Raw genomic sequence first — 12993 nt, forward strand, 5'->3', positions numbered from 1 at the left:
TCGATTAAAATGCCCCTGATTCTTTACTCACATTTGCGTATAAACAAGCGGACCATAGTTCCAGTCGCGCGTAACGTCGAACGACCCATCTGAAAAAAAATTGTTGCGATACGAGGACTTCCCAAGAGGTCACCCATCCGAATACTACTCTCGCCAAAGCACACTTAACTGCAGAGTTCTGATGGTATGATGCCACTTGTTTAATTTTGCGCTTCAAATACATACACTCCCTCTCTTTTCTTCCTCATCCCGTTATTTATTTCCTTGTACGTGCGCACTGCACCTCCCGTACTCGTTCTAATATCAAGTAAAATGCAACGGCGCCGTGACTCACATTTGCGAATAAACCTGCGGACTATAAATCAAGTCGCGCGTAACGTCGAAAGAATCATCTGCAAAAAGATGGGTGCAACACAAGGACCACAAAAGAAAATGGGTGAAATATAAGGACTTCGCAGGAGGTCACCCATCCGAGTACTTTTCTCGCCCAAGCACCCTTAACTGCGGAGTTCTGATAGAATCCGTTGCATTAGTGCTGGTATGATCCCTCATGTTTCATTCTGCACTGCAAATACATACACTCTTTCTCCTTCCAACCCCCTCCCGTCATTTGTTTCGTTGTGCGTGCACTCTGCATCTCTCTTTGTCGTTCTAATATCAAGTAATATGCCCCGGCACCGTGACTCACCTTTGCAAATGAACCAGCGGTTTATAATTCCATTCGCGCGTAACGTCGAACAACCCATCCGAAAAAAAAAATAGGTGCAACACGAGGGCTTTCCAGGTGGTGACCCATCCGAGTACTACTCTCGCCCAAGCACACTTAACTGCGGAGTTCTTATGGGATCCGGAGCTTTAGTGCTGGTATGATCGCACCTGTTTAATTTCGTGCTTCAAATACATACACTCCTTCTCATTTCTTGCCCCTCCCGTCATTTGTTTCCTTGTGCGTTCACACTTCACCTCTCATTCTCGTTCTAATATCAATTAAAATGCCCCTGTTTCTTGACTCACATTTGCGTATAAACCCGCGGACCCTAGTTCCAGAAGCGCGTAACGTCGAACGACCTGTCTGAAAAAAAATTGGTGCGACACAAGGACTTCCCAGGAGGTCACCCATCCGAGAACTAATCTCGCCCAAGCACACTTCACTGCGGAGTTCTGATGGGATCCGGTGCATTAGTGCTGGTATGATAGCACCTATTAAATTTTGCGCTGCAAATACATAAATTCATTCCCTTTTCTTCCCCCTCCCGTCATTTGTTTCCTTGTGCGTGCGCACTGCACCTCCCGTTCTCGTTTTAATATCAAGTAAATAGCTACAGTGCCGTGACTCACATTTGCGAATAAACCAGAGGACCATAATTCAAGTCGCGCGTAACGTCGAACGAATCATCTGCAAAAAAATGGGTGCAACACGAGGACTTCACAAGAAAATGGGTGAAATATAAGGACTTCGCAGGAGGTAACCCTTGCTAGTACAACTCTCGCCCAAGCACCTTTACATACGTAGTTCTGATAGAATTCGTTGCATTAGTGCTGGTATGATCGCACCAGTTTAATTTCGCGCTGCAAATACATAAACTCCATCTCCTTTCTTCCCCCTCCCGTCATTTGTTTCCTTGTGCATGCGCACTGCACCTCTCGTTCTCGTTCAAATATCAAGAAAAATGCCACGGCGCCGTGACTCACATTTATGAATAAATCTGCGGACCGTAATTAAAGTCGCGCGTAACGTCGAACGGCACATCTGAAAAAAAAAATGGGTGCAACACGAGAACTTCCCAGGAGGTAACCCATCATTGTACTACTTTCGCCAAAACACACTTAACTGCGGAGTTCTGATGGGTTCCGGGGCATTAGTGCTGGTGTGACCGCACCTGTTTAATTTCGTGCTGAAAATACATACACTCCTTCTTCCCTACCCCCCTCCCATCATTTGTTTCCTTGTGCGTTCACACTGCACCTCTCATTCTCGTTCGAATATCGATTAAAATGCCCCTGATTCTTGACTGACATTTGCGTAAACACCAGCGGACCATAGTTTCAGTCCCGCGTAATGTCGAACGGCCCATCTGAAAAAAAATTATTGCGATACGAGGACTTCCCAAGAGGTCACCCATCCGAGTACTACTCTCGCCCAAGCACCCTTAACTGCAGAGTTCTGATGGGATCCAGTACATTAGTGCTGGTATGATGCCACTTGTTTAATTTTGCGCTTCAAATACATACACTCCTTCTCTTTTCTTCCTCCTCCCGTTATTTGTTTCCTTGTGCGTGTGCACTGCACCTCCCGTACTCGTTCTAATATCAAGTAAAATGCCACGGCGCCGTGACTCACATTTGCGAATAAACCAGCGGACCATAAATCAAGTCGCGCGTAACGTCGAAAGAATCATCTGCAAAAAGATGGGTGCAACACGAGGACCTCCCAAGAAAATGGGTGAAATATAAGGACTTCGCAGGAGGTCACCCATCCGAGTACTTTTCTCGCCCAAGCACCCTTAACTGCGGAGTTCTGATAGAATCCGTTGCATTAGTGCTGGTATGATCCCTCATGTTTCATTCTGCACTGCAAATACATACACTCTTTCTCCTCCCATCCCCCCACCCGTCATTTGTTTCCTTGTGCGTGCACTCTGCACCTCTCTTTCTCGTTCTAATATCAAATAATATGCCCCGGCACCGTGACTCACCTTTGCAAATGAACCAGCGGTTTATAATTCCATTCGCGCGTAACGTTGAACAACCCATCCGAGAAAAAAAAGGTGCAACACGAGGGCTTCCCAAGTGGTCACCCATCCGAGTACTACTCTCGCCCAAGCACACCTAACTGCGGAGTTCTGATGGGATCCGGAGCTTTAGTTCTGGTATGATCGCACCTGTTTAATTCCGCGCTGCAAATACATATACTCCTTCTCCTTTCTTCCCCCTCCGTCATTTGTTTCCTTGTGCGTTCACACTTCATCTCTTCTTCTCGTTCTAATATCGATTAAAATGCCCCTGCTTCTTGACTCACATTTGCGTATAAACCAGCGGACCCTTGTTCCAGACTCGCGTAACGTTGAACGACCCGTCTGAAAAAAAATTGGTGCGACACGAGGACTTTCCAGGAGGTCACCCATCTGAGTACTAATCTCGCCCAAGCACACTTAACTGCGGAGTTCTGAAGGGATCCGGTGCATTTGTGCTGGTATGATCGCACCTGTTTAATTTCGCGCTGCAAATACATAAACTCATTCCCCTTTCTTCCCCCTCCCGTCATTTCTTTCCTTGTGCGTGCGCACTGTACCTCTCGTTCTCGTTCAAATATCAAGTAAAATGCCACGGCGCCGTGACTCACATTTGCGAATAAATCTGCGGACCATAATTAAAGTCGCGCGTAACGTGACTCACCTTTGCAAATGAACCAGCGGTTTATAATTCCATTCGTGCGTAACGTCGCACAACCCATCCGAAAAAAAATAGGTGCAACACGAGGGCTTCCCAAGTGGTCACCCATCCGAGTACTACCCTCGCCCAAGCACACTTAACTGCGGAGTTCTGATGGGATCCGAAGTTTTGGTGCTGATATGATCGCACCTGTTTCATTTCGTGTTGAAAATACATACACTCCTTCTCCTTCCCTCCCCCTCCCATCAATTGTTTCCTTGTGCGTTCAGACTGCACCTCTCCTTCTCGTTCTAATATCGATTAAAATGCCCCTGCTTATTGACTCACATTTGCGTATAAAGCAGCGGACCCTAGTTCCAATCGCGCGTAACGTCGAACGACCCGTCTGAAAAAAAATTGGTGCGACACGAGAACTTCCTAGGAGGTCACCCATCCGAGTACTACTCTCGCCCAAGCACACTTAACTCCGGAGTTCTGATGGGATCCGGTGCATTAGTGCTGGTATGATCACACCCTTTTAATTTCGCGCTGCAAATATATAAACTCCTTCTCCTTTCTTCCCCCTCCCGTCATTTGTTTCCTTGTGCATGCGCATTGCACCTCCCGTGCTCGTTCTAATATCAAGTAAAATGGTACGGTGCCGAGACGCACATTTGTGAATAAACCTGAGGACCAAAATTCAAGTTACGCGTATCAAGTCGCGCGTAACATCGAACGACCCGTCTGAAAAAAAAAATTAGTGCGACACAAGGACTTCCCAGGAGGTCACCCATCCGAGTACTACTCTCGACCAAGCACACTTAACTGTAGAGTTCTGATGGGATCCAGTGCATTAGTGCTGGTATGATGCCACTTAATTAATTTTGCGCTTCAAATAGATACACTCCTTCTCTTTTCTTCCACCCCCCGTCATTTGTTTCCTTGTGCGTGCGCACTGCACCTCCCATACTCGTTCTAATATCAAGTAAAATGCCACGGCGACGTGACTCACATTTACGAATAAACCTGCGGACCATAAATCAAGTCGCGAGTAACGTCGAAAGAATCATCTGCAAAAAGATGGGTGCAACACGAGGACCTCCCAAGAAAATGGGTGAAATATATGGACTTCGCAGGAGGTAACCCATCCGAGTACTACTCTCGCCCAAGCACACTTAACTGCGGAGTTCTGATGGGATCCGGGGCTTTAGTGCTGGTATGATCGCACCTGTTTAATTTCGCGCTGCAAATACATACACTCCTTCTCCTTTATTCCCCCTCCCGTCAATTGTTTCCTTGTGCGTTCACACTGCACCTCTCATTCTCGTTCTAATATCGATTAAAATGCCCCTGCTTCTTAACTCACATTTGAGTATAAACCAGCGGACCCTAGTTCCAGTCGCGCGTAACGTCGAACGACCCGTCTGAAAGAAAATTGTTGCGACACGAGAACTTCCCAGGAGGTCACCCATCCGAGTACTACTCTCGCCCAAGCACACTTAACTGCGGAGTTCTGATGGGATCAAGTGCATTAGTGCTGATATGATCGCACCCGTTTAATTTAGCGCTGCAAATACATAAACTCCTTCTCATTTCTTTTCCCTCCCGTCATTTGTTTCCTTGTGCGTGCGCACTGCACCTCCCGTGCTCGTTCTAATATCAAGTAAAATGCCACGGCGCCGTGACTCACATTTGCGAATAAACCTGCGGACCATAAATCATGTCGCGCGTAACGTCGAAAGAATCATTTGCAAAAAGATGGGTGCAACACGAGGACCTCCCAAGAAAATGGGTGAAATATAAGGACTTCGCAGGAGGTCACCCATCTGAGTACTTTCTCGCCCAAGCACCCTTAACTGCGGAGTTCTGATAGAATCCGTTACATTAGTGCTGGTATGATCCCTCATGTTTCATTCTGCACTGCAAATACATACACTCTTTCTCCTCCCATCCCCCCTCCCGTCATTTGTTTCCTTGTGCGTGCACTCTGTATCTCTCTTTCTCGTTCTAATATCATGTAATATGCCCCGGCACAGTGACTCACCTTTGCAAATGAACCAGCGGTTTATAATTCCATTCGCGCGTAACGTCGAACAACCCATCCGAAAAAAAAATAAGTGCAACACGAGGGCTTCCCAGGTGGACACCCATCCGACTACTACTCTCGCCCAAGTACACTTAACTGTGGAGTTCTAATGGGATCCGTAGCTTTAGTGCTGGTCTGATCGTACCTGTTTAATTTCGCGCTGCAAATACATGCACTCCTTCTCCTTTCTTCCCCCTCCCGTCATTTGTTTCCTTGTGCGTTCACACTTCACCTCTCATTCTCGTTCTAATATCGATTAAAATGCCCCTGCTTCTTGACTCACATTTGCGTATAAACCAGTGGACCCTAGTTCCAAACGCGCGTAACGTCGAACGACCCGTCTGAAAAAAAATTGGTGGGACACGAGGACTTCCCAAGAGGTCAACCATCCGAGTACTAATCTCGCCAAGCACACTTAACTACGGAATTCTGATGGCATCCGGGGCTTTAGTGCTGCTATGATTGCACCTGTTTAGTTTCGCGCTGCAAATACATACACTCCTTCTCCTTTCATCCCCCTTCCGTCATTTGTTTCCTTATGCGTTCACACTTCACCTCTCATTCTCGTTCTAATATCGATTAAAATGCCCCTGCTTCTTGACTCATATTTGTGTATAAACCAGCGGACCCTAGTTCCAGACGAGCGTAACATCGAACGACCCGTCTGAAAAAAAATTGGTGCGACACGAGGACTTCACAAGAAAATGGGTGAAATATAAGGACTTCGCAGGAGGTAACCCATGCTAGTACTCCTCTCGCCCAAGCACCCTTACCTACGGAGTTCTGATAGAATCTGTTGCATTAGTGCTGGTATGATCGCACCTGTTTCATTTCGTGCTGAAAATACATACACTCCTTCTCCTTCCCTCCCCCCTCCCATCATTTGATTCCTTGTGCGTTCACACTGCACCTCTTTTTCTCATTCTAATATCGATTAATATGCCCCTGCTTCTTGACTGACATTTGCGTAAAAACAAGTGGACCATAGTTCCAGTTGAGCGTAACGTCGAACGACCCGTCTGAAATAAAATTTGTGCGACACGAGAACTTCCCAGGAGGTCACCCATCCGAGTACTACTCTCGCCCAAGCACACTTAACTGCAGAGTTATGATGGGATCCGTTGCATTAGTGCTGGTATGATCGCACCCGTTTAATTTCGCGCTGCAAGTACATAAACTCTTTCTCCTTTCTTTCCCCTCCCGTCATTTGTTTCCTTGTGCGTGCGCACTGCACCTCCCGTGCTCGTTTTAATATCAAGTAAAATGTTACGACGCCGTGACTCACATTTGCGAATAAACCTGAGGACCAAAATTCAAGTCGCGCGTAACATCGAAAGAATCATCTGCAATAAAATGGGTGCAACACGAGGACTTCCCAAGTGGTCACCCATCCGAGTACTACTCTCGCCCAAGCACACTTAACTGCGGAGTTATGATGGGATCGGTTGCATTAGTGCTGGTATGATCGCACCTTTTTAATTTCACGCTGCAAATACATATACTCCTTCTCCTTTCTTCCCCCTCCCATCATTGTACTACTTTCGCCAAAGCACACTTAACTGCGGAGTTCTGATGGGATCCGGTGCATTTGTGCTGGTGTGACCGCACCTGTTTAATTTCGTGCTGAAAATACATACACTCCTTCTTCCCTCCCCCCCCCCCCATCATTTGTTTCCTTGTGCGTTTACACTGCACCTCTCCTTCTCGTTCTAATATCGATTAAAATGCCCCTGATTCTTGACCCACATTTGCGTATAAACCAGCGGACCATAGTTCAAGTCGCGCGTAACGTCGAACGACCCATCTGAAAAAAAATTATTTCGATACGAGGACTTCCCAAGAGGTCACCCATCCGAGTACTACTCTCGCCCAAGCACACTTAAGAGCAGAGTTCTGATGGGATCCAGTGCATTAGTGCTGGTATGATGCCACTTGTTTAATTTTGCGCTTCAAATACATACACTCCTTCTCTTTTCTTCCTCCTCTTGTCATTTGTTTCCTTGTGCGTGCGCACTGCACCTCCCGTACTCTTTCTAATATCAAGTAAAATGCTACGGTGCCGTGACTCACATTTGCGAATAAATCTGCGGACCATAAATCAAGTCGTGCGTAAAGTCGAAAGAATCATCTGCAAAAAGATGGGTGCAACGCGAGGACCTCCCAAGAAAATGGGTGAAATATAAGGACTTCGCAGGAGGTCACCCATCCGAGTACTTTTCTCGCCCAAGCGCCCTTAATTGCGGAGTTCTCATAGAATCCGTTGCATTAGTACTGGTATGATCCCTCATGTTTCATTCTACACTGCAAATACATACACTCCTTCTTCCCTCCCCCCCTCCCGTCATTTGTTTCTTTGTGCGTTCACACTTCACCTCTCATTCTCGTTCTAATATCGATTAAAATGCCCCTGCTTCTTGACTCACATTTGCGTATAAACCAGCGGACCCTAGTTCCAGACGCGCGTAACGTCAAACGATCCGTCTGAAAAAAAATTGGTGCGACACGAGGACTTCCCAGGAGGTCACCCATCCGAGTACTAATCTCGCCCAAGCACACTTCACTGCGGAGTTCTGATGGGATCCGGTGCATTAGTGGTGATATGATCGCACCTGTTTAATTTCGCGCTGCAAAACTAAAAAACTCATTCCCCTTTCTTCCCCCTCCCGTCATTTGTTTCCTTGTGCGTGCGCACTGCACCTCCCGTTCTCGTTCTAATATCAAGTAAAATGCTACGGCGCCGTGACTCACATTTGCGAATAAACCTGAGGACCATAATTCAAGTCGCGCGTAACGTCGAAAGAATCATCTGCAAAAAAATGGGTGCAACACGAGGACTTCACAAGAAAATGGGTGAAATATAAGGACTTCGCAGGAGGTAACCCATGCTAGTACTACTCTCGCCCAAGCACCCTTACCTACGGTGTTCTGATTGAATCCGTTGCATTAGTGCTGGTATGATCGCACCTGTTCCATTTCGTGCTGAAAATACATACACTCCTCCTTCCCTCCCCCTCCCATCAATTGTTTCCTTGTGCGTTCACACTGCACCTCTCCTTCTAGTTCTAATATCGATTAAAATGCCCCTGCTTCTTGACTCACATTTGCGTATAAACAAGCGGACCCCAGTTCCAGTCGCGCGTAACGTCGAACGACCCATCTGAAAAAAAATTGGTGCGACACGAGGACTTCCCAGGAGGTCACCCATTCGAGTACTACTCTCGCCCAAGCACACTTAACTGCGGAGTTCTGATGGGATCCGGTGTATTAGTGCTGGTATGATCGCAACCTTTTAATTCTGCGCTGCAAATACATAAACTCCTTCTCCTTTCTTCCCCCTCCCGTCATTTGTTTCCTTGTGCGTGCGCATTGCACCTCCCGTTCTCGTTCTAATATCAAGTAAAATGCTACGGTGCCATGACTCACATTTCCGAATAAACCTGAGGACCATAATTCAAGTCGCGCGTATCGTCGAAAGAATCATCTGCAAAAAAATGGGTGCAACACGAGGACTTCCTAAGAAAATGGGTGAAATATAAGGACTTCGCAGGAGGTCACCCATCCTAGAGCTACTCTCGCCCAAGCACCCTTAACTTGCGGAGTTCTGATAGAATCAGTTGCATTGGTGCTGGTATAATTGCTCATGTTTCATTCTGTGCTGCAAATACATACATTTTTTCTCCCTCCATCCCCCCTCCCGTCATTTGTTTCCTTTTGCGTGCACTCTGCATCTCTCGTTCTCGTTCTAATATAGATTAAAATGCCCCTGCTTCTTGACTCAAATTTGCGTATAACCCAGTGGACCCTAGTTCCAGCCGCGCGTAACGTCGAACGACCTGTCTGAAAAAAAATTGGTGCGACAGGAGGACTTCCCAAGAAGTCACCCATCCGAGTACTACTCTCGCCCAAGCACACTTAACTACAGAGTTCTGATGGAATCCAATGCATTAGTGCTGGTATGATCGCACCTCTTATTTTGCGCTGTAAATACATAAACTCCTTCTCCTTTCTTCCCCCTCCCGTCATTTGTTTGCTTGTGCGTGCGCACTGCACCTATCGATCTCGTTTAAATATCAAGTAAAATGCCACGGCGCCGTGACTCACATTTGCGAATAAATCTGCGGACCATAATTAAAGTTGCGCGTAACTTCGAACGGCACATCTGAAAAAAAAAATGGGTGCAACACGAGGACTTCCCAAGTGGTCACCCATCCGAGAACTACTCTCGCCCAAGCACACTTAACTGCAGAGTTCTGATGGGATCTGGAGCTTTTGTGCTGGTATGATCACACATGTTTAATTTCGCGCTGCAAATACATACACTCCTTCTCCTTTCTTCCCCCTCCCGTCATTTGTTTCCTTGTGCATTGACACTTCACCTCTCATTCTCGTTCTAATATCGATTAAAATGCCCCTGCTTCTTGACTCACATTTGCGTATAAACCAGTGGACCCTAGTTCCAGTCGCGCGTAACGTCGAATGACCCGTCTGAGAAAAAAAACTAGTGCGACACGAGGACTTCACAGGAGGTCAACAATCCGAGTACTACTCTCGCCAAACCACACTTAACTACGGAGTTCTGATGGGATCCGGTGCATTAGTGCTGGTATGATCGCACCTGTTTAATTTTGCGCTGCAAATACATACACTCCTTCTCCTTTCTTCCCCCTCCCGTAATTTGTTTCCTTGTGCGTGCGCACTGCACCTCCCGTTCTCGTTCTAATATCAAGTAAAATGGTACAGCGCCGTGACTCACATTTGCAAATAAACCTGAGGACCATAATTCAAGTTGCGTGTAACGTCGAAAGAATCATCTGCAAAACATTGGGTGCAACACGAGGACCACCCAAGAAAATGGGTGAAATATAAGGACTTCGCAGGAGGTCACCCATCCGAGTAGTTTTTCTCGCCCAAGCACCCTTAAATGCGGAGTTCTGATAGAATCCGTTGCATTAGTGCTGGTATGAGCCCTCATGTTTCATTCTGCACTGCAAATACATACACTCTTTCTCCTTCAAACCCCCCTCCCGTCATTTGTTTCCTTGTGCGTGCACTATGCATCCCTCTTTCTCGTTTTAATATCAAGTAATATGCCCCGGCACCATGACTCACGTTTGCAAATGAACCAGCGGAGTTCTGATGGGATCCGGAGCTTTAGTGCTGGTATGATCGCACCTGTTTAATTTCGTGCTGCAAATACATACACTCCTTCTCATTTCTTCCCCCTCCCGTCATTTGTTTCCTTGTGCGTTCACACTTCACCTCTCATTCTCGTTCTAATATCGATTAAAATGCCCCTGCTTCTTGACTCACATTTGCGTATAAACCAGCGGACCCTAGTTCCAGACGCGCGTAACGTCGAACGACCTGTTTGAAAAAAAATTAGTGCGACACGAGGACTTCCCAGGAGGTCACCCATCCGAGTACTAATCTCGCCCAAGCACACTTCACAGCGGAGTTCTGATGGGATCCGGTGCATTGGTGCTGGTATGATCGCACCCGTTTAATTCCGCACTGCAAATACATAAACTCCTTCTCCTTTCTTCCCCCTCCCGTCATTTCTTTCCTTGTGCGTGCGCACTGCACCTCCCGTGCTCGTTCTAATATCAAGTAAAATACTACGGTGTTGTGGCTCACATTTGCGAATAATCCTGAGGACCATAATTCAAGTCGCGCGTAACGTCGAAAGAATCATGTGCAAAAAAATGGGTGCAACACGAGGACTTTACAAGAAAATTTGTGAAATATAAGGACTTCGCAGGAGGTAACCCATGCTAGTACTACTCTCGCCCAAACACCCTTACCTATGGAGTTCTGATAGAATCCGATGCATTAGTGCTGGTGTGATTAGTGCTGGTATGATCGCACCTGTTTCATTTCGTGCTGAAAATACATACACTCTTTCTCCTTCCCTCCCCCTCCCGTCATTTGTTTCCTTGTGCGTGCACTCTGCATCTCTCTTTCTCATTCTAATATAGATTAAAATGCCCCTGCTTCTTGACTCACATTTGCGTATAAACCACTGGACCCTAGTTGCAGTCGCGCATAACGTCCAACGACCGGTCTGAAAAAAAAAATTAATGCGACACGAGGACTTCCTAGGAGGTCACCCATCCGAGTATTACTCTCGCCCAAGCACACTTAACTGCGGAGTTCTAATGTGATTCGGTGCATTAGTGCTAGTATGATCGCATTTGTTTAATTAAGCGCTGCAAATACATAAACTCCTTCTCCTTTCTTCCCCCCTCCCGTCATTTGTTTCCTTGTGCGTGCGCACTGCACCTCCCGTGCTCATTCTAATATCAAGTAAAATGCTACGGTGCCGTGACTCACATTTACGAAAAAACCTGAGGACCATAATTCAAGTCGCGCGTATCGTCGAAAGAATCATCTGCAAAAAAATAGGTGCAACACGAGGACTTCCTAAGAAAATGGGTGAAATATAAGGACTTCGCAGGAGGTCACCCATCCAAGAGCTACTCTCGCCCAAGCACCCTTAACTTGCGGAGTTCAGATAGAATCCGTTGCATTGGTGCTGGTATGATTGCTCATGTTTCATTCTGCGCTGCAAATACATACACTTTTTCTCCCTCCATCCCCCCTCCCGTCATTTGTTTCCTTGTGCGTGCACTCTGCATCTCTCATTCTCGTTCTAATATCGATTAAAATGCCCCTGCTTCTTGACTCACATTTGCGTATAAACCAGCGGACCCTAGTTCCAGCCGCGCGTAACGTCGAACGTCCCGTCTGAAAAAAAAAATAGGTACAACACGTGGGCTTCCCAGGTGGTGACCCATCCGAGTACTACTCTCGCCCAAGCACACTTAACTACGGAGTTCTGATGGGATCAGGAGCTCTAGTGCTGGTATGATCGCACCTGTTTAATTTCGTGCTGCAAATACATACACTCCTTCTCATTTCTTCCCCCTCCCGTCATTTGTTTCCTTGTGCGTTCACACTTCACCTCTCATTCTCGTTCTAATATCGATTAAAATGCCCTTGCTTCTTGACTCACATTTGCGTATAAACCAGCGGACCCTAGTTCCAGACGCGCGTAACGTCGAACGACCTGTTTGAAAAAAAATTAGTGCGACACGAGGACTTCCCAGGAGGTCACCCATCCGAGTACTAATCTCGCCCAAGCACACTTCACAGCGGAGTTCTGATGGGATCCGGTGCATTAGTGCAGGTATGACCGAACCCGTTTAATTCCGCGCTGCAAATACATAAACTGCTTCTCCTTTCTTCCCCCCTCCCGTCATTTGTTTCCTTATGCTTGCGCACTGCACCTCCCGTGCTCATTCTAATATCAAGTAAAATGCTACGGTGCCGTGTCTCACATTTGCGAATAAACCTGAGGACCATAATTCAAGTCGCGCGTATCGTCGAAAGAATCATCTGCGAAAAAATGGGTGCAACACGAGGACTTCCTAAGAAAATGGGTGAAATATAAGGACTTCGCAGGAGGTCACCCATCCAAGAGCTACTCTCGCCCAAGCACCCTTAACTTGCGGAGTTCTGATAGAATCCGTTGCATT

At 46.8% G+C, this 12993-nt stretch overlaps 5 non-coding genes and 18 pseudogenes across 5 annotated transcripts; all 23 read right to left on the bottom strand.

Annotated features, from left to right (window-relative positions):
* Window positions 1-759: 759 nt before the first annotated feature.
* On the bottom strand, window positions 760-878 carry LOC148247478 (5S ribosomal RNA; annotated as a pseudogene).
* Window positions 879-1083: 205 nt separating this feature from the next.
* On the bottom strand, window positions 1084-1202 carry LOC148247479 (5S ribosomal RNA; annotated as a pseudogene).
* Window positions 1203-1763: 561 nt separating this feature from the next.
* LOC148247480 (5S ribosomal RNA) lies at window positions 1764-1882 on the bottom strand (annotated as a pseudogene).
* Window positions 1883-2086: 204 nt separating this feature from the next.
* Window positions 2087-2204, bottom strand: LOC148247481 (5S ribosomal RNA; annotated as a pseudogene).
* Window positions 2205-2765: 561 nt separating this feature from the next.
* LOC148247482 (5S ribosomal RNA) lies at window positions 2766-2884 on the bottom strand (annotated as a pseudogene).
* Window positions 2885-3088: 204 nt separating this feature from the next.
* LOC148247483 (5S ribosomal RNA) lies at window positions 3089-3207 on the bottom strand. Its single transcript, XR_015814822.1, has one exon. It is a non-coding gene; the product is annotated as a 5S ribosomal RNA (ribosomal RNA).
* Window positions 3208-3465: 258 nt separating this feature from the next.
* LOC148247484 (5S ribosomal RNA) lies at window positions 3466-3584 on the bottom strand. Its single transcript, XR_015814540.1, has one exon. It is a non-coding gene; the product is annotated as a 5S ribosomal RNA (ribosomal RNA).
* Window positions 3585-3789: 205 nt separating this feature from the next.
* LOC148247485 (5S ribosomal RNA) lies at window positions 3790-3908 on the bottom strand. Its single transcript, XR_015814607.1, has one exon. It is a non-coding gene; the product is annotated as a 5S ribosomal RNA (ribosomal RNA).
* A 221-nt stretch (window positions 3909-4129) lies between these two features.
* Window positions 4130-4248, bottom strand: LOC148247486 (5S ribosomal RNA; annotated as a pseudogene).
* A 235-nt stretch (window positions 4249-4483) lies between these two features.
* Window positions 4484-4602, bottom strand: LOC148247487 (5S ribosomal RNA; annotated as a pseudogene).
* Window positions 4603-4807: 205 nt separating this feature from the next.
* LOC148247488 (5S ribosomal RNA) lies at window positions 4808-4926 on the bottom strand (annotated as a pseudogene).
* Window positions 4927-5486: 560 nt separating this feature from the next.
* Window positions 5487-5605, bottom strand: LOC148247489 (5S ribosomal RNA; annotated as a pseudogene).
* Window positions 5606-6488: 883 nt separating this feature from the next.
* Window positions 6489-6607, bottom strand: LOC148247490 (5S ribosomal RNA; annotated as a pseudogene).
* A 205-nt stretch (window positions 6608-6812) lies between these two features.
* Window positions 6813-6931, bottom strand: LOC148247491 (5S ribosomal RNA; annotated as a pseudogene).
* A 1019-nt stretch (window positions 6932-7950) lies between these two features.
* On the bottom strand, window positions 7951-8069 carry LOC148247492 (5S ribosomal RNA; annotated as a pseudogene).
* Window positions 8070-8626: 557 nt separating this feature from the next.
* Window positions 8627-8745, bottom strand: LOC148247493 (5S ribosomal RNA). The gene has a single exon (XR_015814494.1). It is a non-coding gene; the product is annotated as a 5S ribosomal RNA (ribosomal RNA).
* Window positions 8746-9306: 561 nt separating this feature from the next.
* On the bottom strand, window positions 9307-9425 carry LOC148247494 (5S ribosomal RNA; annotated as a pseudogene).
* Window positions 9426-9630: 205 nt separating this feature from the next.
* On the bottom strand, window positions 9631-9749 carry LOC148247495 (5S ribosomal RNA; annotated as a pseudogene).
* A 207-nt stretch (window positions 9750-9956) lies between these two features.
* Window positions 9957-10075, bottom strand: LOC148247496 (5S ribosomal RNA; annotated as a pseudogene).
* Window positions 10076-10837: 762 nt separating this feature from the next.
* On the bottom strand, window positions 10838-10956 carry LOC148247497 (5S ribosomal RNA). The gene has a single exon (XR_015815548.1). It is a non-coding gene; the product is annotated as a 5S ribosomal RNA (ribosomal RNA).
* Window positions 10957-11532: 576 nt separating this feature from the next.
* On the bottom strand, window positions 11533-11651 carry LOC148247498 (5S ribosomal RNA; annotated as a pseudogene).
* A 564-nt stretch (window positions 11652-12215) lies between these two features.
* LOC148247499 (5S ribosomal RNA) lies at window positions 12216-12334 on the bottom strand (annotated as a pseudogene).
* A 205-nt stretch (window positions 12335-12539) lies between these two features.
* On the bottom strand, window positions 12540-12658 carry LOC148247500 (5S ribosomal RNA; annotated as a pseudogene).
* Between the last annotated feature and the right edge of the window lie 335 nt (window positions 12659-12993).

Source organism: Carica papaya, chromosome 8 (genome assembly GCF_054855325.1).
Source record: "Carica papaya isolate Zhongbai chromosome 8, ASM5485532v1, whole genome shotgun sequence".
Lineage (NCBI taxonomy): Eukaryota > Viridiplantae > Streptophyta > Magnoliopsida > Brassicales > Caricaceae > Carica > Carica papaya.